Here is a 24,191-nt window from a genome sequence, read left to right on the forward strand (position 1 = left end):
TGGGTGTCAGTCACACGTAGACACCGTTTACAGAATCGTGGCTAGTGGCGCCTATGTGAAACCTTAGGCACCTGAAATGTAGGCAAGGGTTTTAAAGGCTCTGATAGGAATTAAATTGAAAAGAAAAAAAACGCAATGCGTGTTTGCTTGTTGACTATCGAGCCACATTTTGAATTTGCACTCAAAAACAAGCACATCCATCGCATTGATTAGCACTCTCTAAAGTTGAAAGGGGACAGATTCCGTACAAACGTAAGGAAGTTCTTCTTCACCCAGAGAGTGGTGGAAAATGGGAACGCTCTTCTGGAGTCTGTTATAGGGGAAAACACCCTCCAGGGATTCAAGACAAAGTTGGACAAGTTCCTGCTCAACTGGAACGTACGCAGGTGACACTGGACTCATGTTCTAATTCTATTCTATCCACTTTAGTTTCACCATGTTTAAATTACCCAAACATAACTTAAAGAACTTTAAATAAATAACTCTCAAATTTAATTTTTTGTTTTGAAATTTTATAATTTCAGTTATAATGTGCTGTGAAAAACATTTTCTCCATTTAGTGTGCCGGAGCTAAAAAAAAGTTTGAGACACCGATCTGGAAGTTATTCACAAAACTGGTTATTAGATGAGATATCCTTTCAGGATCATGGTCTCTGTTTCCTAAAGAATCTAGATGGAGGAGGGACCTCAGGTCACGCCAAATCATCTTAATTTTGATGGAGGGCAGGAAGCTGTAGTTTGGTTGGAGAGGGACAGATTCTTCAGGCTATCGGGGACATCAAAAACAAGAGGGCATTCAGAAAAACTGAAAGGAGACAGATTCAAGACGAATGCTCGGAAGAACTTCTTCACTCAGAGGGTGGTGGACACCTGGAATGCGCTTCCAGGAGAGGTGATAGGGCAGAGGACAATAATGGGTTTCAAAAAGGGCTTGGATGACTTCTTGAAGGAGAAAGGGATTACAGGGTATAGATAGAGGGTTACTATACAGGGTACTTCAGGATTAGGGCATAAACAATTCAGGTGGTGGGAACTTACAGGTCAATGACCTCGAGGGCCTCCGCGGGAGCGGGCTGCTGGGCGCGATGGACCCCTGGTCTGACCCGCAGAGGCAATACTTTCTCTGCTAAATTGCAGTCAAATGGAAATGATAAAAGAAAGCAAAGGCCGAAGCTCTGCATTACACTGTGTACAGTGAAGGATTGGCCCTTCTTGTCATAGTAAAGGCAGGTGTCGCATCTGCTGTGGTTAGAATGAAACGTCGAAGTCCGAGGAAGCTTGTTGGCAGGAATAATCCTATTTTCTTAAAGCCAGAGCTTCAGCGCCAGCAAATAAGAAACAAGAAAATCAATGGGCTAGATTCACTAACCTCCTTTGCGTGCCCGATCCGTGCAGGCCCGACGAATTTACAAAACGAAAAAAAATTCAAATGAGGGCGATCGGATGGTCTGCGCATGCGTCTAAGAGCCATCTAAAGCCACAACTTTTATTTTATACATTTACTAGCCCAGCAAGCCCGTGGTTTTAACCCGCTTTAAACCCGCGGGTTAAAACCACGGGCTCGCAGTGTGGGGGGCGGCGGCAGAGATTCAGGGCAAGAGCGGGGCGGCAGGCAGGAGAGATTTGGTGGCAGAGTACAAGATGGGGGCAGGCAGGAGACGGCAGGAGATCGGGACTGAGACGGAAGCAGATTGGGGGCAGAGAAGCAGGGCGGCAGACGGCAGGGCAGTCGGAAAGGACCTCAGCGACTGGTCCTCAGCCGTCGCTTCTTGTGTTGATCGGCCAAGCCCAGTCGGTTTGCAAGATTTCTGTAGGGAACCGTGTCCCTGCCTCCTTCGTATGACGTTCCCCTCATTTGCATGCACGAATCTGATCGGAGGAGAGGTAAGTGAATTGGGCCGGAGTACAATCGGGTCGAAGAGGGGGTCACAAACTGATCGGTGAATCTAGCCCAATGTTGGCGTTCTAGTTTTTCCCCCCCATTATACAACGTAATATACTATTTTCCCCCTTTCTTCTGTAGTGATTTGTGCAGTGAGTCAGCGCTAGATAAAAAAAGAGAGAGAGACCGCAGGTGCTTTGAAATACCAGGGTAAAAGGTCAGACCCTGTTAAGCCCCATTTGTTGAGTAATAAGCTAAAACTGATATATAGTGTTAGACAGCAAATTTCATAGCAGAGGTTGCAGCCAAGGGTGCAGTACCCTTTAAGGACTGGTTGGAAGGCAACGCATTTCCGTCTGGCGGCCGTTAATTATTGCGCAATGAGCCACTATATGGTCTGATCCCTGTGCACAACCCGGCAGTTTTTTCCCTGGCCGGCAAGAGTGCTCCTGCAGGGCCTATGCATTTCTGGTTGTGCCACTGTATAATCCAGCGTAACAATCACATATTATTTTATATGAGGTGAATAATCAGTTTCTGGGGGACAACCTATTCACATAGTAATTAAAGTCTCCACCAGGGTATTTCCCACAGACTACGTGCACCTAAAGTGCACTGTAGGTGTTAACCCAAAACCACCTTTCAAATGTCGTCTATCAAATTCAAAAATACCATAAAGAAAAAACTTTGTTTAAGAGTGAAATCAAACACATTTTGATCCTGAGAAAGCCAATCTCAAGTGTCTGCAGTCAGACAAATCTAGAGGGCAAACTTCGATGCAGACTGATCGTTTATATCTCAGTTTTGGTCTGAATTTTTTTTTATAATTTTATAGTTTTTAATCGAGAATTAAATATTCACTCCATTCTCAAATAGGAATATTTAATTCTCGATAAAAACTATAAAATTATAAAAAAAAATTCAGACCAAAACTGAGATCTAAACGATCAATGATAGTCCGCATTGAAGTTTGCCCTCAAGATTTGTTCTGAGGTCTGACTGCAGACACTTGAGATTGGCTTTGTTTTTTTCTTTATGGTATTTTGGTGTAAACCCAACACATCATCTATATTCACCCAAAACTGTCTATAATTTTCAAAGGTGCTGTGTGAACAGGAAACTTCAAGTGTTCGACTATGAAAAATCAATATCACTTATTCCCATGATCGTGTCAAAAGATAAGTTCCCATCAACATTCAAAATCAAAAGAAAACCAATCAACTTATCTAGAGATGCACACGAAGGGGTGTGCCTCGAAATGTCCCTAATTTTCTATTTATTGATGTGCTAAAGAAACATTTAGGGGGTCTAAATGCTAACGTGCCCATTCTATGGATGCATTAGCATTTAGCGGGCCTTAGTAAAAGACGCCCTTAACCCTTTCAGGACCAAGGGACATATTTGTCCCATAACTTTAAAATCCTATCAATTTTGATTGGGATAGTCTACAGTTCTAAATTTGATATGTACGGATTCCATAGGATACTGCCTTTATGTAAACAAACTGGTTCCGACATTCATTCATTAGCGTCGTTGCCAGATTGACGAGAAGATTCACTTGCCACACTGTCCATAAGCCAGAAGTGTGATTTTTTTTAAATAAAAATAATGATATTTCACAAAAAAAATCAATTTTTTGGCATCTGCAAGCCCTTTTTACCATAAAAATGTCGTCAAAACCACAAAAATTGGCCTACGATCCTTATGGTCCTGAAAGGGTTAATATTTAAAAGTATGCTGTTCAGTATTCAGTTGGCAGTGGTCAGCATGTTTTTAAACAGTGACCACTGCTGGCTGAAGTAGATCAGAAAATTCAGTGCTGACCCCTATCACTTTTACACCTTATCCTCGGCTGACATCCAGCTCTCAGCCGTTGGAAAAAAAGATCTCGGCTTCTTTAGAGACATAGAACTGTACCGTTGAAAAGGCGGATAGTTTAATCTACCAGGGTTGTATTTTATTTAGCTGTAATTGTTTTGTTTTGGATTAATTTTGCTACTTTGTTTTTCGTTTTAACCCTTCTGGGGGTTCTGATGATGAATATACAGTATACCCCCGTGAATTTGCGGTTCCGACTTCGCGGACTCAGTCATTCGCAGGTTTTTCCCGTGCGTGTTTTTGAACCACGACGACTCCAGAGAAAGTCTCGGGGCTTACAGGAGACACAGACTAACATGCCGATGGCAGACCGGAAAATGTGCCAAAATTCTTTCCGGCTCGGTTTTTGAGAGGTCGGCGTTTGCTAGCAGATGAGGAAGTGAGAAATGCCAACCCCCCCCCCCCCCCCAGCACTGTTTTGCAGCCCTCTCTTGCCTCCAATCCCCGCATCCAATACAGTACGATATTTACGGGTTTTCAAAATTCACGGCTGCTCCAGGAACGTAACCCTCACGAATTTCAGGGGAATACTGTATTGGCCTTGTTTACCTCCTTTGCTATATCGTTAGTATGTAAGTAATTGTTTTTACAGGTGCTTTAGTTAGCCTGCTGGACAGATAGGGAAGTTCCAAGCACCTAATGTTCGATATTTTATTGGACTTCAAAGTGGTATTGGCGGTATACAAATAAAGATTGTATTGTATTGTGTCTGGTGCCACCAGAAGTTATCAAGTCACAGCTGATGTTTACTGCTGGGGTACCAGATAACTGTCTGGGTAAGGTAGGACTTCTATTGATGTGGTCCAGTTGGCCATTTAGATATTGAGCATTGGCATTGAACCAGATAACTTCCAGGTCCGCCCCAGTTTTGTTCCTAGACCGCTTGGCATTATAACCAGAGAGTGGCACCCTGGTTAAATGTCTGGATAGTTAGGTTGAACAGGGGAAGAATCTCTACCCCATTAAACCTTGTTGAATGTTGACACCATGATGTCCAATTAGCATTTTTACAGGGTTGTTCTGGCAGGTGCTAGTCTTGGGGGTGACGATGAGCATCAACATATGGGGGGCAGCTTTAGAAGTACAAAAATGTATTTGTGGGAGTGGGGACTGAACATTTGTCCAGGGTGCTTAATCCAGCCCTGCAAACTATGGGGATTTTGTTTGCACTCACCTGAAAAGCTACAAGTTTCAAGTTTTTATTAAAATATGATTCAGTCGCTTATCCAATTTCTGAATGAAATGAAAATAAAATGGGGAAAACAAAGCAGAAACAAGACAAAATAAAAGTAACGCCAATAACAGGACAATTAACAGAATTTATAAGGAACATCAAATAAATGGCGTACTAATAGTTGACAACTTTGACAGACAAACATGAAACAAAAAGGAAGCTGGGTTGGAACGACAAGTTATAAAGGAAAGAGTGCCGAATATGACACAAACAAGAGGAAAGGGACCATTGCTATTTGTTTCTTTAGGGGATTTTGAAGAATGGTAAGAGGGAAAACCCAAATGTTGAAAGCTTCTTTGACTAGATGGCTCTTAAGTAGGCCCTTGAAAGGTTGCTCTTAAGGGGGCTGGGAGAGTATTCCAAAGTTGTGGGGCCACCGCTGAAAAAAATGTCATGCCGTTTTGTTCCTATTATTTGAAGGGAAGGGACTGAAAGCGATTTACGATCGGACGATCTAAGAATCTGGGATGGCTCGTATGGAATAAGAGATTTATCAATGAATTGAGGTGATTTGGAATGCATTTATAAGAAATTCTTTCACTGATTAATAACCAGTGGGCATTCCGAAGCAGGGGGTTACATCAGCGAGGGTTATTAAGTATAGCCCACTTTCTGTACTATAACATGCCACCAAGTGCTGATTCACTCCTCTCTGTCCCATGACCAAATTAATTCTTTTCTAACCTTGGATGTTCCTCCCTCCCCCCCCCCCCTCTCCAGTGTCTGGAGAAGAGCAGAAACAAAAGGCAAACAGTACTTGCTCCTGTCTCATTTTTTTTTTTTTTTTTTTTGGGGGGGGGGGTGGAAGGAAAATATTCCATGGGTATATGAAGGGGTGCTGGAAAGTTGTCAGCCCAACCAAGAAGAGAATGACATGGATATGGTTCAATCAATTGATATGAAGCAATGTCAAAAACCTAGAATTTTGTTTCTGCAAATTGGCTCTTAACGAAATAAGATAATACTCTTTTCGGCTACAGTGGCAAAATAATAGTCAGCGTTTAGGAAGTTGGTTGGTTGAGCTGAGAACTTTTCAGCACCCTCTCATATAGGACAATCAAGCCATTGTGACATCACTGATGAGGTTGGCTCTTATTGGTGGAATGAGGCATTATGACATCACAGTTTGTTACCAGAGACTGAAACTCTTCACACTGAGTGTGTTGTGTGTGTGTGTGTGGGGGGGGGGGGAAGGTGATGAAAAGATCTCAGCCCACTCAAGAAGAGAATGACGTGGCTTTGGTTCAATCAATGATCTGAAACAATGTCAAAAACCTTGAATTTTGTTTCTGCAAATTGGCACTTAACAAAATAACTCTTTTCCATTACAGTGGCAAAATAACACTCAGAATTTAGGAAGTTGCTTGGTTGGGCTGAGAACCTTTCAGCACTCCCACGTATCTGTTTGGCATTTCGTGTCATCTTAAATGCTCCTTTCCTAACTTTCCCACTTCCTTAGCCAAGCTAATTTTGATAAGAAATCCGTCGCTTCCCTCAGCTTCCAACACCACTTGATTGGCAAAGGTACAGGTTAATATTTATTTTGAGCTGGTACTGTAGGATTGCAAAACCGATTTCTTTTTAGATCTCTAATTCATCAAGTCTCTAGGACTCGAACACGAGTCAATGGCACCTAACGCTGCAGGATTAGGTGATACTGTACATCGGTGGCAACAGCCAGAGGAAACGAGAAGACCACAGGGAAGTCTGACCCTGGAAACAACACAGAGGTGAACGTAGAAGTGAAGAACAGCAGAGACAGGACTGAGAGATTTGGACAATGCCTTTCCCAAAGAGTTTATAAATTAAAATGAGTGAGTAGGGTGGAAGGGACCATAAGGAAGCACAGTAGATGGCCAAAGTGCATCCCTTCTTCCTTCCAGCGTGCATTCCCCTAGGGTAGCTGGGGGGAGGGGGGTGGAGGATAATTTTTATGCTTGCCAAGCTTTGCATTAGCAGGTGGTAACATTTTGTCTCGTAAGAGTATTCAGATAACACATAAAAGGCAAGGAAAGCCATCATCCGAATTGTGTGTCAGCCTCAGAAGATCACAGCCCGCACCACAGAGATGAAGGCTGGCGATAAGGGGGGGCATTCCCACCACTCTCACCTTTGCTGTGGCTCACTGACGGTTGGCACAGGTGGGCGTGAGGTGCTGTATGTGTGATGAGCGGTCTCTTTTGGAGAGTGTGTCTTCTTGCTGATTGGCTAGTCAGCATCTCCAGTGTACAACAGCTGAAATGCTACCCCAGGTGGCAGAAGGTTGCCTGTCCTTTTAAGAGACATTTGCAAACGTGGTGACGGGTTCGTGTGTGTGTTTGGTAAACCTGAAGGTCTTGTCAGTTTGAGGTGTCACCTAGTGTTACAGGAGCGTGGAGGGCAGAAAGAGCAGGTGTGAAGCAATGTGGGCCTCAGACTCCCCCACTGGACCAGGGAATGACTTAGAACCGCTTCCCGTTGATTACAGCAAAACCATGTAGGAGCCTTTTCCACGGTTTCCAGAATCCTGCCTCTTCCTTTCCATGCAAGTAATCCCTGTTCAAACAAGAATGAACGCAGCCTACTTTCCAAGCCCACTGATGAATTCCCCACTAAACCAACAAATAAAACTCATGTATTTATTTCTTTGAAAATCTTATATACAGCCCACCCGGAATGCAGGAGGACTGTTTAATCGAAAAGGCACAAAACCGAGTGGAAGATCTACAACAAGCAAAGGAAGGGATGAGAGAGTAATATCGGAAAGGTTTTTTAAAAATTCCTGAAGCTTATCCATCAATAACTTATTTTATTTATACTGATAGGCTAACATCTAAAATCAAAAGCCCTCTCTATATTGTAGTGCTAAACTAGGAAAGAAGCTAGGGCTCGATTCACTAACAATAGCAACTCAATCGCTGTTGGCCGATTCTCTGGCCGATTTTTCAACAGCGGGAGAGTAGTGGGGGAGGTTCTTCATGGTAGGAGGGAGTAGGCATCTTTTCTGCCATTTGTGGGTCGCTGTGTTTGTTGGGGGTCATGGATAAGGGCCGGTGGTGGGGGATTAAAAATTTTTTTTTTATGGGACAGATATTTTCTGTGTGTAATACATGTGTGGCCAACAATAAGGCAAAAATGGTCCAAGGATTCCCAGAGTGGTTCAGCAGTGTCGAAGACAACTCTGTAGTAATAACATTAATGAATAAATACCTTTATAAATTTAGTGAAATAAGGTACCCTCAGTGTGAGGGGACAGCGACGGGAGAAATCCTCCAACGCTTCACACATCAAGGTGGAGGCAACCAAGCCCCCACCTGCACGCCATCATCGGGTACCTAAGTGTGCTTTAAATCAAAATAGCACAACCACCATAAATAAAGTGAACAGTGAACATAAGTGAATTCAATCATAGCTACCACTCTGGGAACCCCCCAGCCAACTCCCAGTCCTGGAACGAAGAATGAAAAAGGAGACTTAGCTTCAAAGTGTAGCTCCTCCCTCCTTCCAGCTGACTTAGATTACATTATTGATTTTTGAATTACGGGTTCCTGAGGAAGGGACGGGTTCCCGAAACCAGGCTGGTTGGACCTGGTATCCTGTGGCGTTTCATCTGCCTTGCCTTTTATACCCCTGGATGACATATGAATATGCATGAGATCTATTTGCATGCACTGCTGTCATTGTATGCTAATAGATCTCATGCATATTCATTGGGGAAATCCTGAAAACCCAACTGATTGCGGCCCTCAAGGAGGGACTTTGACATCCCTGGTCTAGCAGCACACAAACGCAAAATTCCTGGCAGGGTATTCCACAGCTTCACACCCGCTACAGATAACATACCTCCTCTTTTACAAAGGTGCGCTATGCTTTTTAGCGCGCGGTAAATATTAGTGCACGCTAATCACGTGCTAAACACTAACGCGTGCATGATATCCTATGGACGCGTTAGCGGTTAGCACACGCGTTGATTTAGCGTGCGCTAAACACACGCTAAAACTCTTAGCGCACCTTTGTATAAGAGGGCCACGCACGCTAGCCGCTACCGCCTCCTTTTAAGCAGGCGGTAGTTTTTCAGCTAGCGCGCAATAATCGTGTGCGTGCACCAAAAACGCAAGTGCACCTTCGTAAAAGGAGCCCTTAATGTGGGAGATTAACATTAGTACCTTCCAAACATAATTTCATACTATTTTCTGATCTCAGACTTCTTTTAGGATGATAAATTAAAAAAAAAAAACAACTCTTGGAAAACAGTAGGAGAGACTTGGTACAAAGTTTGATGAATTATGGAAAGAATTTTGAACTGGACTCTTTGCTGTATTGGTATAGATCAGGGGTGTCCAACCTTTTGGCTTCCCTGGGCCGCATTGGCTGAAAAAAATGGTTCTGGGGCCGCAAAAACGCTGCAGCAAGACAGAGGAGGGAGCCGGCAAGACGGTAAACACCCGGGGGCAGCAGAGGAAAACACTGCATCGCCCTCAACCGGGGCCGCACAAAATACTTCACGGGGCCGCAGGTTGGACACCCCTAAGATCTGACATCTAAGTTATGATATGCCCTGCCCCTTTGGAAAATAATAATAATTATCAAAATTAAACCCAAAAACAATTGAGTAGGCTATACATTTTGAAAAGAGAAAGAAATGGTGATTATACATGTACATTTCTGACAATAGATATTGTATAGGATAGTGGTGAAAAGAGTTCAAATTAAACAAATCATAATGACATTAAACATTGGTTAAATATTTGATGTAAGATAAATTGTTATCATCTGAGTAGCCCAACATTTTTTTCTATGCAAGTTTATATATGGGTTAGATGTTTAAAAAAACAACTTGGTTTTCCTTATAATTTGGTGGCGACACAGTTATCGACAGTCGGGTTTTTAGGATCGGAAAACCCGACGCAAAATAGCCAAGCAATGTAAGTGAATCAACCGCTTGGCTATTTTGCGTGGGGGCTTTACTAATATGTATGGCCGGATCGGAAAATGGGCGATCGAGGGGGAAAAAACACGCGGTGGGCCGTTTCGTGAATTGGGTGGGCTGCTAAACCTGTGAAAACAGGTTTAGTGACGATCGCTGACTTTAGTGAATCGGGGCCCTAAACTCATTCACAACCCATATTAAGAAGAAAACACAACAGAAAAGAAGGCCTTCAGAAGAACTTTCAACTGACTAGATTTTTCCTCTTTCCTAATATTTAAAGGGAATATTTAATGCTTAATATTTCATGTTAATGCTCTTTGCCAAGAACTAAAGAAACTCCCTGCACCTGCATTTTCCACTCCTGTATTTTCAGGAGGTGAGAGGAATCCCATTCTTTCTGCTGGCTTCCCCTGGTCTGCAGCAATAACAGAGTTCTCTTCTGGCGATTGGTCTTCAGAGAAATGTTAACCTTTTCCACCTGGAAGAACAAAGGCCTAGATTCACTAAACTCACCGTGGCCGAGTCATGCCGAGGGACCGATTCACAACAGCTTCAGCATACAAATGAGGTGATTGGACGCACGCCCTAAAGCGAGCCCACGGATCGCTGTAGAGCGATCGAGACGCATGCGCAGATCATCCTTGTTGGTTGTAGATGCGATTTGCGCATGCGCTAGCTCTTAGCACAAGTGAGGTCAAAGGGGGAGCGGTGGCTGCATTTTAGCTGGCCCTACGAGTGGACATTAATAAGGAATCATTTCAATTTGGCCTAGGTGCAGCCAGATTATGGAACAGAACACGCTTTTAACCCACGGGCTAAAATCACGGGTTCGCACGGTACTACACTTTTTGCAGAATATATGGGGGATTTACTGGGATTTCAGGGCGTCAGAGAACAGGAGAGTCGGCAGGGACAGTAAGCGGCTGGTCCTCAGCACTCGCTTCATCTTGGATCGGCAAGCCCAAACGATGTTCCTTCTTCTGTATAGTGAATCGCTGCCTTCCTACTTATGCATGCCATTTCCCCTCATTTGCATGGGTGGATCGGATCAGGTGGGAGATTGATTGGCCAGAATGTTAGTGAATCGGGTTGGGGGGGTCAGGGAACGCTCGCAAACCGGTCGGGACACGATCGGTTAGCTTAGTGAATCTAGCCCCCAAAACCATCCTTCCTGGTGTGTTCTCCTTACGTGACTGGGGAGGGGAGAGCAGGGCTCCGCTGCGGGGTGCCAGTACTTTTAAATAAGATATCATCTCAAAAGGTCCAGGGTTTCCCGTAACCCCCAGCCATTTGGCTGCTTCCCAGAATATACGTAAATGATTATAAAAAAACAAAACCAGATGCACAATAGCCTAGGATGGAAGCCAAACGCTTTTAATTATTCTTGGTCATATAGAACCTGGCGTTCATGCCCATATATCACTTTGCCCACTATAGTTAGCATAAACATTAAAGGTTAATTAATTATATCACATCTTATTGCACCAGTTCCTAAGCAAAAGCTCGCAGCTGACAAATACACATTCCTCAGGCATTAAATAGCCATGCAGCCACAAAACACCATCTCTGCCATTTGTGCGAAAAGCAGATGGTTTGAAATGAACCCGTCAGTTAATATTTTCATTTCATATTTACTTTTATAGGCTGCCTTTCCTGAAAGAAAAGAAAAATCTCTTCTGAGATCAGTTTAAAAGAATCATATGAGACTGTATAAGACTCTGGTGAGACCTCATTTGGGAATATTGTGTACAATTCTGGAGGCTGCACCTTCAAAAAGATCTAAAAAGGATGGAGTCGGTCCAGAGGAAGGCTACTAAAATGGTGTGTGGTCTTCGTGACTTAAAGATCTCAATCTGTATACTTTGGAGGAAAGGCGGGAGAGGGGAGATACGATAGAGACGCTTAAATACCTACATAATATAAAGGTGCATGAGTCGAGTCTTTTTCATTTGAAAGGAAGCTCTTGAATGAGAGGGCATAGGTCGACGTTAAGAGGTGATAGGCTCAGGAGTAACTTGAGGAAATACTTTTTTTACAGAAAGGGTGGTAGATGTGTGGAACGATCTCCCGGAAGAAATGGTGGAGACAGAGACTGTGTCTGAATTTAAGAAGGCGTGGCATCTCTTAGAGAGAGGAAGAGAGAATAGTTCACTAAACCCCCCCCCAAAAAAAAAAAAAAAACACCGACTGGGCTGGCTGATTGGCAAACAAGTGACTGCTGGGGACCCGTCATTCACGTCGCTTCCAACTGCTCTGCACCGAATCGCCTGCTCTCTGCCCCAATTCAAGCCGCGATTCTCCTGCCGTCCTGCTCTGCCCCGAATCTCCTGCCCGATTCTCCCTGACTCTCCTGCCCTTCCCTGCTGCGCAAGCCTGTGATTTTAACCCGCAGGTTTAAAGCGGGTTAAAATCACAGGCTTGCGAAAAAGCAAAAAAGAGTAAAAAAAAAAAAGTTACATTTTGCTCTATCGCTATAGAGCGATCCGGGCAGGCGGTTGGGGGCATGATTCCGATTGCCCTCATTTGTATGAGGGCAATTCGTGAATCAGCCCCCTGGACACGGATCCAATCCGTGCCCTTAGTGAATCTAGGCCTTAGGAGACAGCAAGTACTTCTGCACTAATTGCTTTGCAAGTTCAATGTGCTAATGGAAAAATTAGCGTGGGATCTCCAAAAAACAAAATATCTATCTATTTATCTTAAAGCCCTGTCAACACTTCTTAGGAATGCTCAAAAGATATCAGTAACACCAAGCCTGCATTATAGCCAGCTCAGTTGTTTGGTTCAATAAAAATATTTAACAAAAAAGAGCTCTAAATACTGATGCATCAAACCTGGGCTTAATGCATGGGAAACTCCTGCACTCATGGCAAAAAGGTCCCTATGTGTTTTGTAATGTAATTGTGATGAATTTCAATCTATTCGGTAAAGTTCTGCAGACAGAACTCACTGGTATTATCAGAAAGCACTGCAGAATGTCTAACAGCATGTAGCATGTCATCACATGTTGCCACTGCATGTATGTATCCAAAACACCCATGTGCAATGAACACCGCACGGTATGCAAAAACTGCATTTCAGCTTCTGTACACAAGGGGGCAGTGTTGGTCTATTTCTGTACATGCACTAAGGGCGCATATTATCTCAGTTCGTCAAGGCCTCCCCCCCCCACCCCCAGTGTCTCTCAACATCCCTGCCCAGAAAAAGACGGATAGTGTTTTCGTTTAATCTGTTAACATCACACAGTCCATGCACATGGTATTGTATGACAAATTAAACTTCCTCGTTATAGCATATGGCAGGGTATTGGGCTCATGATAGTGGCAGCCTATAGCGTCCTGCAATAGTCATGTGTGCATTTGAACAACCATTAGATCACTTACCCCTCTCTCTGGCTTTTCTCTCTCTCTCTCTCTCTTTTTTTATTTTTTTTTTTTTTTTTAATAACGAGTGCTATCTCAGCCTAGGAGAAATGAAATACGTTCCCAACCCGAGGTGGGCACTGTCTGCCTGATTAAATCTTTATTGCTTTACTACTCGAGTAAATTACAGATCAAGGAGCTATCCTCAGGGATGCCTCTTCTAGGAAAGTCTGCACTCTTTCCATCTCCTGGCAGTGCTCTCTAAGTGCAAAATACCGTGAAAGAGCTCGTGGAGACTGTCCAAGAATGAGGAGCTGCACACAGTGGCGTAGCAAGGGTGAGAAGCACCCGGGTATGGTGGCACCACTCCCCTGCCTTCCTCTCTGTCCTCACCCCCACCCGCTCTTTCCCCGCCCCCCTCCTGCTGCGCATGTGTGCCCCTTCGCTTCCCCTGTCCCTCTTTAACGTTCCTGGCCCGAGCAGAAACCCCAACCTACTGCCCGTGCCAGCGTTGGCTCATCCTCTATCACTTTCTAGGTGTGGGTCCGGGAAGTGATGTCAGAGGAAGAGCCGATGTTGGTGTGAGCACCAGGTTGGGGTTGCTGCTCATGCCGGGAACGTTAAAGAGGGTGCGGGAAAAGGGAAGAGGTGTGGACAGGAAAGGGAGGGGGGACAGGGTGGAGAGCATGGGAGAGAGGGAGGGAAGTGGGCTGTGTGCAGTGCCCAGCAGGGAGGGGGCTGGATGCAGAGCCTGACAGGTGAGGCAGGGAAGGGATCTGGGTGCAGAACCTGACAGGGGAGGGAGGGAAGGGGCTGTGTGCAGTGCCTGGCAGGGAGGGGGCTGGGTGCAGAGCCTGTCATGGGAGGGAGGGAGGAGGCTGGGTGCAGAGCTTGACAGGGGAGGGAGGGAAGGGAGCTGGGTGCAGAACCTGACAGGGGAGGGAGGGGGCTGTATGCAGTACCTGGCAGGGGAGGGAGGGAAGGGAGCTGGGTGCAGTGCCTGGCAGGGGAGGGAGGGAAGGGAGCTGGATGCAGAGCCTGAGAGGGGAGGGAGGGAGGGGACTGGGTGCAGTGCCTGGCAGGGAGGGGGCTGGGTGCAGAACCTGACAGAGGAGGGAGGGAAGGAAGATGGGTGCAGAGCCTGACAGGGGATGGAGGGAAGGGAGCTGGGTGCAGAGCCTGACAGGGGAGGGAGGGAGGAGGCTTGGTGCAGAACCTGGCAGGGCAAGGCATTTGAATATTAAGCCACCTGTCTTATATTCGAGTCAACCATTTTTCTTCCTTTTTGGGGGAAAAATGGGGGTCTCAACTAATATTTGGATCGACTTATATTCAAGTATATACGGTACATAGACAATATGGGGACGGGATGGGGAAATTGAGTTTCTGCGGAGACGGGGACATATTTGTCCCCGTGTCATTCTCTAATCCAGGTGACCGCTGTAAGCTGGATGTTTAATGCTAGAACCCAGACATGGCTTAACATGGAATACTCCGGTTCAGTTCAACCTGCTGCTGTTAGCAGCTTAAAAACTCCTGACCATGTGGGCTGAATATTGATCTCAATATGTCAGCAGATCAAAATACTAGTCAGCACTCAAACCAAAGGGTAACTTAGTGAGTTTTCATGCGAATGAATGAGGAGAACACAGGAGATGATGTTCCGAGAGCACAGGAGATGAAAGAACAAAGGGAATGGAAGGAGGGGGCAGATTATGCCGAGAAAAATATACAGACAAAGCTAATCAAGCAGACTGTCGCAAGTCCATGAAAGAATCTGGAAGCAAGAAAGCTAATTTGAGAGGAGAAGGGAGTCTGTGGGGTTCTCTGACGCCTGAGGGATAAAGGTACAGAGGTGCACAGTGGCAGTCGAAAACGGGAGGGAGGGAGGGCTGCTGTAAATAAGACATTAAGAAATCAAAGCACAATTGAGACTATTGGCGGCAGCAGAATAAAGAAAGAGAAGCAGAGAGCATATGAAGAGCGCAGCACGCACAGTGAATGGCTGTAGATGTTGGGGGTAGAGGGTGGGTGGGGGGGTTTGAAAGCAGTACACCTGCCCTTAATACCTGACCACCCTGCACACTGCACTGCGGGAACTGGGAAATGAGTTCCAATACACTGTTACTTCTTGATGAATCTCTGCACGCTAAAGATGTAACTTGATGCACGCGGCTTTAAAAAAAAATGCAGCCTCTCAAACCACTTTCTAAAGAGGTGTTTGAATGACGCTGTTTGATATGAAGCTCCCCAGGGCTTCCCTATCCTGTCCTGGCAAGCATGCATGGGATAACATTTGCACATACTGATTCTCCAATACATGCAAATTAATGCCGTGCATATTCATTGCGGATATCTTGATCTGTGACAGGCCTGCGAGACTCTGCATTCGCTTTTTCTGCTAAATTCCACTACTGCTACTATTAATTGCAAGGCCGAAAATTAAAGGTAATTGTTAAATTATGCAATATCTGGAACAGACTCTACGTTGCAAGATGGCACCATCGCAGAAGAATATGCAGTAGTGCGCTCTCTTTGGGAAGAGGGAGTGAAACTTGTGGAAATTCACCCTCGGTTATTGATTCAGTATGGACACGGAGCCATGAATCAGCGAGAGGTTTACGAGTGGGTAAAAAGGTTTAAAGCGGGAAGAACAGGCGTAACCGACGAAGGTCCTTCTGGTCGCTCATAAACACAAGAGCACATTGACGGGGGCGGAGGCCTTGATTAGAGAAGACCGATGGATAACGGTGTCTCAATTGGCTGCACATTCGGATATCGGCTAGGGATCTGCGTTTGCCATCATGCGTGATGACTTGGGATACAGGAAAGTCTAAGTCTGCGCATGATGGGTTCCCAAACAGTTAACTGATCTGCCCAAGCAACAGCGTGTTTCCCAGTTTCCTGAGATGGTATGAAGAAGATCCGAGTATTCTGGAGAGAACTGTCACTGGCGACGAGACAAGGGTGCATCACTGCGACCCAGAAAGCAAAAGACAAAGCATGATGAAGGAAAGAAAGCGGTGCCCACCTGGCTTCGGGAAAAACCTCTCTTCAGGAATGAAGAAGCAAGTTGAACGATCCAACAAATGCGTCGTCTTGCATGGGGACTATGTGGAAAAGTGATATGTTCAATTGCTCACAGTTACTTCTATTAAAGTTGTTAAATGCATTTTAACTGTACTTTTTGATTTACCCTTGTATTTCTACAGCACTACCAGGCACACACAGCACGAGGGAGACAGTCCCTGCTCGAATGAGCTTACAATCTAAACCAGTGGTTCCCAATCCTGTCCTGGAGGACCACCAAGCCAATCGGGTTTTCAGGATAGCCCTAATGAATATGCATGGAGCAGATTTGCATGACTGTCACTTCTATTATATGCAAATCTCTCTCATGCATATTCATTAGGGCTAGCCTGAAAACCCGATTGGCCTGGTGGTCCTCCAGGACAGGGTTGGGAACCACTGATCTAAACAATCAAGACAGACAAACAGGATGCCGGGGTAGGGGTTACAATTAGAGCAAATGGTTGACTCTGTTGGAGTAGGGTTATGAGATGAAGGCGATTTTGCAAAGGTGGGTTTTCAGCCTACCATTGAACAAGGGAAGGGGGCGTGACGGGCAGGCTCAGGTGGTTTATTCCAGGCATTAGAGGCAGCGAGATGAAAGGAACAACATATGGAATCGGCAATGGAGGAGACGGATACTGATAAAAGGAACTCATCTGAGGAACGGAGTTCTCTGGGAGGTATATAAGGAGAGGAAAAAGAGGAGGTGATGCAGAATCAGCTCTGTACAAGAGGTCAGGACTTTGAGGGCTAAGATCCGTGAATTAACCTGGTTCACAGAAGACGTAACTATCTCATGCAGATCTGCCCTGAAACCAGACCTGGCACTCGAAGTACCGGAGCAGTTCATCCCTGCGTGCATCCACCATTTGGCTTAGAAATTTCACCAGATCTGCTTCTGCTGTTCGGGCTCTTTCTCATCTTACCACAGTAACAGTTTATCTCAAGCAATTAGGAAAGAACCCCAAGTGACTAGAGAAAATGGTGTCCCAGGGAGTATCTAAACTGAGGCAGGAGAGATGAAGACGATCCACTATGTAAAGATAGAACTGACTTTCATGTGGTCATTTTTATGCAGTTGGTGGCACAGTGAGGGAAGTTGGCTCCTGGGCTGGAGGTGCCTGGCATCACCGCACTCTGTGCCCCTAGATGCAACCTTCCCTCTGTCCTTCCTCCCCTGTTTCTTGTCAAATCTTCGCTGACTGCGAGCAGCATCTCTTACCCGCTGCTCCTGCTGTCCTCAACTTCCTGGTCCACATGAACAGGAAGTGACATCACAGGAAAGACGAGGCAGGCATGAGCAGAGGACAAGAGATGCTGCTCGTGACCGATGAAGATTTTAAGAGGTACCAGGAGGGGAGAGGGAGCCTGCTTATGCAGTTACCTTAGCCAGTAAAGTCCTGAATATCGGTACTTAACCTGCCAAGTGCTGACTCCACCCGTGGAAAGCCCCCAAAAGGGCTGGTTTTCAGTTTGGCACTAACTGGTTATTTTCAGCAGTGTTAACCAGTTAAGTACTGCTAAAACTTCTTATCTCTGAACAAGTGTTTTAACCAGCCAGAAGCAATTTCTTGCCGGTTAAATCACGTTGGATATCAACCTCATTGTTTTCTATAGTACATGGAAGTCTAAATGAAAGATTGCTAAATATTGTCAGGGCTGATATTCTATTCTGCTGAAATAACTAACAAGAAAAACCCTGTGATTGCTGTAAAATTGTAAATTGAGAGGCCTATTGACTGAGCTGTGTTAAGACAAAAAAAACACCCATTATTTGCAAATGAACCCGTTTTATTTTCCAATAATTCAATGTAATGCGGGAGCTTTTCACCACAACACACTAAATAATGAAATGCAAACCATGCAAATGAGTGTAAAGTAAATTGCTCTACACGGTGATGATCACAGCTCGCATTTCGCTCCACAAGCTGTATTATTCATTGAACATTAACAAGTCTAGCTGCTTAACTTCTCCTTGGAAACATCAGTTGATGCTTGAGCCAATAGTTGAGGGGAGCAAGTTAAAATGGCGAGTGCCATGAAACAACTTCCTCTCCCACTACCTGGATAGCCTCTCTCCGCTCTCCGTTCCACTGGAAATTAGAAAACTCGCACAGCATCTTCTGAGAATCTTTTTGTAGGAAACAGGAACAATCCCTGGTCACTCCATCCCTTGTGGCACTCTCTATATTAATAGTATTACCAACACAAGTTCATAAGGACAATCAACATATCGTATACCACTCCCTTAGCAATAATCAGCACAATCTATAAATGGGGGGGGGGGGGGCGGCATTTGACTGCAGATCAAGAGGTCCATGGTTCAAAATCCAGGTGCCCCCGTGCCCAAAGATGACTTGCTCTTTATCTATATCCTTGCTCTTCCAGAGGGCATGATAGGACAGAGTACGGTATTAGGGTTCAAGAAGGGATTGGACAATTGAAAAGGGGATAGAGGGGTACAGATAGAGGACTACGACAGAGGTCCTGGACCTGTTGGGCCGTCGCGCGAGCGGACTGCTGGGCACGATGGACCTCTGGTCTGACCCAGCAGAGGCACTTATGTTCTTGACATGCACGCTAGAGTCTTAACTAGGAAATATCTAGTCTAATACAAATGATGACGAAAGTTTCCAGCATTCAATGGCTTAATCAACTGCTAAAGTGTCTAAGAGGTAGGAAAAAGCTTCAGAACTTCTCCCACACTGACCAATTAAAGTGTGGAAGAACCTTACAGACACGGCAAGACCCGGAAACCTGCTACAACCATGCATCAAGTTTCAAGTTTTACTAAAATTTGATTTAAAAAAAACACTTTTATAATAAATTCAAAGCGATGTACTTTAAAAAATGATCACACTGAGACATAACGATGGACTAACTACAGACGCCATACTTGAAAGGGAGGGGAAAGGGGAGGGCTACAATTTCAAAAAGAAAAGAACAATTAAGGTAAAAAAACCCATGAAGGGAGGGGGACCCTGTTGGCTAGAAGTGCCTAGTCTTCAAAATTACAGCATTAATGGCGGGACAAAAGAGATCAGAGATTTTATCCTAAGTTAATTCCCGAAAGCATCTATGAAGCGGAAGCTTTTTAGTGAACTTTTAAATGCTTCTAGAGTTGTTTCTTCCTGGAGGTGAATAGGTAAGTGATTCCATTGCCGGAGTTAGGAAGAAGGACGGTATAGTTAGCAATTTGGATCACTTTTTAGCATGAATGTTGATAGTGTGCTGGCTAAGTGATAAATGACCTTATGCACTTTTGGAAAAAAGTAATTCCCTCATTACATTTAGGACACCTGCGTTCACAGTGCCTTATTTGTCATTATTAATTTCATTTAAGGAAACTTACGTTATCAATGGGTCCTTCTGTTCCAAGAATCTCATCATGCCAGAAACCTCATATGAGGAAAGACTCAAATGGTTAGGGCTCTTCAGCTTGGAAAAGAGACGGCTGAGGGGAGATAGGATGGAAGTCTACAAAATCCTGAGTGGAGTAGAACGGGTACAGGTGGATCGATTTTTCACGCCGTCAAAAATCACAAAGACTGGGGGGACACTCGATGAAGTTACAGGGAAATATTTTTAGAACCAATAGGAGGACATTTTTTTTGCACACAGAGCATAGTTAAGCTTTGGAACGCGTTGCCAGAGGATGTGGTAAGAGCGGATAGCGTAGCTGGTTTTAAGAAAGGTTTGGACAAGTTCCTGGAGGAAAAGTCCATAGTCTGTTATTGAGAAAGACACGGGGGAAGCCCTGGATCGGTAGCATGGAATATTGCTACACCTTGGGTTTTGGCCTGGCACTAGTGGCCTGGATTGACCACTGTGAGAATGGGCTTCATGGACCATTGGTCTAACCCAGTAAGGCTATTCTTATGTACTCATCATGCCTAAAAAGATTAAAGCAAAAGGGAGGTGAGACCAGTTATAACCCCAGGCTTGCCGCGTAACTGAAAGATTCTAATGCCATGGACCGGAAGGTAACAAGTTTATTAGTTTATTAGGATTTGATATAGCGCCTATCAAGGTTATCTAAGCGGTCTTTACAATCGGGTACTCAAGCATTTTCCCTCTCTGTCCCGGTGGGCTCACAATCTATCTAATGTACCTGGGGCTATGGAGGACTGAGTGACTTGCCCAGGGTCACAAGGAGCAGTGTGGGATTTGAACCCACAACCCCAGGGTGCTGAGGCTGTAGATCCAACCACGGCGCCGCACACTCCAAGTTGAAAACTGCCTCGAATTGCAGACGGCGTGGTATATAATCAGCTTCCAAAACATCTAAGGCTTGAGAGCAGAAGAGCATTTATTCTACGCAGCATGACAATTGTCACAAGAGACAGAATCGATATATTGGAAAAGGAATGAAAGGGAAAAGGTCAGTTATTAGTAGGGAGGGATTCAGTTCTCTAGAGAGAATGTGGGAAAGAGCATTTACAAAGCAGCATTAACGACATGATTTTCCTGTGCAAAGGGCTCGATTCATTAAAGCATTTTTTTTTTTCAACGAAGGGGAACAAAAGGCCCTAATTCAAAACAAAAAGAGAGTCAGTAAAGAAAATAGAAGATGGACAGTAAAACCAAAAGCTTTGCAGCCAAGAGATTGCAGATAAGCCCGTCCAATGCTGTGTGCAAGGCATGTCATGGAGACCAGTGGGTCTGAACACCCAGGAATCTGGCGTGTGGAGGGTAATTTGGTAAGGGGGTACCTGGTGCATGCCCGTTTTCTGATGCCCACTTGAAATCAACTTACAAAGACAAGCAAGCATCTACTACAAACACTATTTATTATTTCGATAGCGCTATCAGACACATACGCAAGAGAAGGTCCCTTCTTGAAAGAGCTTACAGTAACATAACATCGTATTTCTATACCGCATAGCCATATGTTAAGTGTGGTTTACAAAAAAGGGCCATAGATAACTACTCAGATAAGTACTTAGGGAAAAGATAAGACTTCAATTGTTTCCTAAAGCGGATGATCGTGGTATTTCTTGCTTTGGCAGCCTTTAACAGAGGGAAATACAAACAGAGCATGTGATTTTCTAAAATTTTTATGGGATGCAATTGAAAATCTGTCACAGATGACTTTGTAACATATGGAACCCAGTTTAAAGATAATGCGTGCCTCCATGGGGAACCAGGGCAGCTCACGACAGAAAGAAGTCACATGATCATATTTCTTTAGACCAGGGGTAGGCAATTCCGGTCCTGGAGAGCCGGAGCCAGGTCAGGTCTTCAGGACATCCACAATAAATACGCATGAGATAGATTTGCATCTCCAGGAGGCAGTGCATGCAAATCCATCTCATACATATTCATTGTGGATATCCTGAAAACCTGACCCGGCTCTGGCTCTCGAGGACCGGAATTGCCTACCCCTGCTTTAGACCATAAATCAGTGTTACCGCAATCTAATTATGACAGGCATACAGGACACATAGTGGATCTACAGTATGTTTGTTTAGGTTTGGAATTACAGAAGGGAATGATGAGGTAGAGGAGTGCGTACAGATCACTTCAACTCCTACTGCGCCACCAATGCTTTTAAAGTATTCCCGCAGGACTACCGCAGGATTCCCGCAGGGACACCGCAGTACACCCACAGGAATCCTGTGGTGGTCCTGCGGGAATACCGTGGGAATCCCGCGGGTGTGCTGCAGTAGTCCTGTTTCCAACAATGGCCAACCCAGGTCACAAGTACCCGGCAAGATTCCAAAAGAGTAAAACAGATTTTATGCACTTTATCCTAGAAATAAGCAGTGGATTTTCCCAAGTCCATTTTAATAGACATATTGACTTTTCTTTTCTTTTTTTACACCCTGCTAAGCTAATTGCTTTCATCACATTCTCCAGCAATGAATTCCAGAGTTAATTACACATTGAATGAAGAATTATTTTCTCTGATTTTGTATTTTTTAAATACTTAGTAGCTTCATTGCATAGTTCTAGTATTGTTAGAAAAAGTAAACAAGATATTTATATCTACCAGTTCACCTAGAGCAATTCCGGTCCTCGAGAGCCGGAGTCAGGTCAGGTCTTCAGGATATCCACAATGAATATGTATGAGATGGATTTGCATGCACTGCCTCCTTGAGATGGAAATCTGTCTCATGCCTATTTATTGTGGATATCCTGAAAACCTGACCTGGATCCGGCTCTCGAGGACCAGAATTGCCTACCCCTGACCTAGTCTATAAAGTCAGCACCCAACTTGCATAGTATGTACCTGAAGGCAGGCAGAGCATGAGTGTGTCACCATGTAATGCATGTAACATACAGAATACTGTTAGATGTGCGCACTGCATGGCATGCTTAGGAACAGCAACTTACGCCAGCAACTTATTCCCGTAGGACCACCGCAGGATCCCCGCAGGACACCCGCAGGATTCCCGCAGTACACCCGCGGGATTCCCACGGTATTCCCACAGGACCACCGCAGGATTCCCGCAGTATACCCCCGGGATTCCCACGGTATTTCCGCAGGACAACCGCAGTACACCCGCGGGATTCCCACGGTATTTCCGCAGGACAACCACAGTACACCCACGGGATTCCCACGGTATTCTTGCAGGACTACCGCAGGAGCACCGCAGTATACCCGCGGGAATCCTGCGGTGGTCCTGCGGGAATACCGTGGGAATCCCGCGGGTGTGCTGCAGTAGTCCTGCGGGAATCCCACGGGTGTCCTGCAGTAGTCCTGTTTCCAACAATGGCCAACCCAGGTCACAAGTACCCGGCAAGATTCCAAAAGAGTAAAACAGATTTTATGCACTTTATCCTAGAAATAAGCAGTGGATTTTCCCAAGTCCATTTTAATAATAACATATTGACTGCGGGAATCCTGCGGTGGTCCTGTGGGAATACCGTGGGAATCCCGCGGGTGTGCTGCGGTAGTCCTGCGGGAATTCCATGGGAATCCCGCGGGTGTCCTGCTGGAATTCCGTGGGAATCCCGTGGAAACCCGCGGTAGTCCTGCGGTAATCCCTCTAGCCAACGGGACTCCCACGTCAGGGGTGAAGAACTTCCTAACATTTGTTCTGAATCTGTCTCCCTTCAATTTTTTTGAGTGCCCTCTAGTTTTTGTTGCCCCCGCCAGTCTGAAGAATCTGTCCCTCTCTACATGAATGATCTCCGCTTTTCCAGGGAAGGTTTTCCATGCCCTTTATCATTTTTGTTGACCATTTCTGGACCCTCTCGAGTATCGGTTGATTAAGTGCTGAATATTGGCACTGAACCGGCCAAGTGTTAACTCCAGCTCAGAATGCGAATGCCCCTTAAATAACTGGTTTTCACTTAGGGCTCCTAAGCTGCGATAGCGGTTTTAGCGTGTGCTGAATTGCCCCACGCGCTAGACGCATTGAGCTGGCATTAGTTCTAGCCGTGTAGCGTAGGTTTAGCACGTACAGCAATTCAGTGCACCTTAGTAAAAGGAGCCCTTAGACTCTAACTGCTAATTTTAAGTGGCAATAAGAGCAGCTGGTTCCGCGCAATAAGAGCAGCTGGTTCAGCGCAATAAGAGCAGCTGGTTCAGTGCAATAAGAGCAGCTGGTTCAGTGCAATAAGAGCAGCTGGTTCAGCGCAATAAGAGCAGCTGGTTCAGTGCAATAAGAGCAGCTGGTTCAGTGCAATAAGAGCAGCTGGTTCAGTGCAATAAGAGCAGCTGGTTCAGTGGCAATAAGAGCAGCTGAAAATTAGCAGATAACAAGTTGTACATGGGTAATAAGGGTTTAAATTGTCCGAGAATTTAAGAGCAATAATGAAACCGACTAAAAGTTGATCTGCTTTTCATAGGTGCCCAGTATAAGGTTTGTGGAGGCTAAGCCTCCACAGCCCCAACCATAACCTTCT

The 24,191-nt window shown here is 45.1% G+C and overlaps 2 protein-coding genes across 2 annotated transcripts in view; both read right to left on the bottom strand.

Moving 5' to 3' along the window:
• The window catches only part of TRAF6 (TNF receptor associated factor 6), a 333,270-nt gene that overhangs the window by 196,283 nt on the left and 112,796 nt on the right, over positions 1-24,191 (bottom strand). The gene's annotated exons all lie outside the window — the stretch shown is intronic.
• RAG2 (recombination activating 2) overlaps positions 1-24,191 on the bottom strand; it is a 167,257-nt gene that overhangs the window by 30,280 nt on the left and 112,786 nt on the right. The gene's annotated exons all lie outside the window — the stretch shown is intronic.

The sequence above is a fragment of the Geotrypetes seraphini genome, chromosome 19, assembly GCF_902459505.1.
Source record: "Geotrypetes seraphini chromosome 19, aGeoSer1.1, whole genome shotgun sequence".
NCBI lineage: Eukaryota > Metazoa > Chordata > Amphibia > Gymnophiona > Dermophiidae > Geotrypetes > Geotrypetes seraphini.